Genomic DNA, 1,613 nt, shown 5'->3' on the forward strand with positions numbered 1-1,613 from the left:
GGATTTACAGAGTTGGTAAGACCTGTGAACAGCAGAAAGTAGCATAATAACAGAGTTAACAACAGATGTGAGAACTCAGTTTGAGTCCAGTGGCACTTTCCTGGTAATTAACAAACCACCCCCCCACCTACACCGTGAGCTTTCGACAGCAATCCCCCATGATCCCCCCCGAAATGATCTCTGCCTGAGAGCCTACACCCAGAATGAACCTTTGTTGGTCTTAAAGGTGCCACTGGACTCAAACTTTGTTCTGTTGCATCAGGCTGACCCGCCTGAATCTATGCAAAACTGAATTATTCACGAGAGCTTTTCTACGCAAGCAAAAGCTACCAACAATTTGTCCTAAGGGCTTTACAAACAGATTGAAAAGCATGGGGGATAGAATTGCACCACAGGCTAGGTCCCGCTCGGATGATAACTGGTTTCCAGTCGCAACCCTTTGAGTCCAGTCCGCGAGGAATGATTTGAACTGGTTCGGCATCAGGGGTCGTTTCCTGCAGGAGCGCACAGGAGCGGAGCTCCGGCAGTAAGGAGCCCAGGGGGCGGGCATATGCAACAAGCCCCACCCCCTGCTCCCAGCAGCCCTCAGTCAGAGCAAGAAGCAGCCAGGTAAGTTGCAGAGCCCCCCCCCACCTTACCTTCAGGTGCAATCTCTCCCGCCTCTGTGAGGACAGATCTTCATGTCCCTCCCCCAATAGCTAGCAATCCAAAACAGTCCAGTGGGTGTTGCCTTCTGACACACTTCCGGTGATGCCAGGGGGTGTGGCATATGCAAATGAGTTATGCTAATGAGTTATGCTAATGAGCTCCTGCACCTCTTTTTCTACGAAATGACCCCTGTTCAGCATGCATCCCGACACCTACTTCTGCCTCCAAGCATCTCCACAAGGTAGTATGATCTGGTGAATGTAGCAGATATGTGAATATTTCCTTCATTTATACCCGGCTTTTCTCCTCTTATTCTTCTCTCCTCCATTTTAACCTCACAACAACCTTGGAGGTAGGTTAGGCTCAGAGCATATGACCATCCCAAGGTCACCCAGCAAGTTTCCATGACATACTGGGAATTCGAACCAGGGTCTCTGGGATCCCAGTCCCACCACTACACCACACTATGGAATTTACACAAAAACAAGTAATTGTGCCTAAACAACCCATATAGCTGCTTAACAGATAACATTCAAATTAGAAATGCAATTCTCCATAGGTTAACAAGCGCAGGAGCACCGTAACCCAATTATCCAAAAAATGGCATCGTTAACTTTGCCCCCTTCCTGTCATCTATCTCACACCTGTAACTCTGTTAGTTGGCAATTTGGGATACAATCGCTTTGTCCTGAGCTATCCCTGCGTGATTTCATTGCAAAGAATCTGGCCCGAAGGGAGCCAGCAGACGCAACAGTTGAACTGTTGACCTTGGGGGATTGGCTGGATCAGCCAGAGACAGAGAGCAGGCTTAACGGTCTTCTGCTGCTGCTGTGATTGTTCATTCTTTTTAAGCTGTTGGAAGATAAGGGATAAGAATTGGAAGAGGAGCTGTGGCATCTGCCTTGCATGCAGAATAACCCAGGTTTGTTCCTGGGTGTAATGTATCCAGTCCAGACAAGTCCAGA

This window comes from Gekko japonicus, unplaced genomic scaffold (assembly GCF_001447785.1).
Source record: "Gekko japonicus isolate JY-2015 unplaced genomic scaffold, Gekko_japonicus_V1.1 scaffold5010, whole genome shotgun sequence".
In the NCBI taxonomy this organism is placed as follows: domain Eukaryota; kingdom Metazoa; phylum Chordata; class Lepidosauria; order Squamata; family Gekkonidae; genus Gekko; species Gekko japonicus.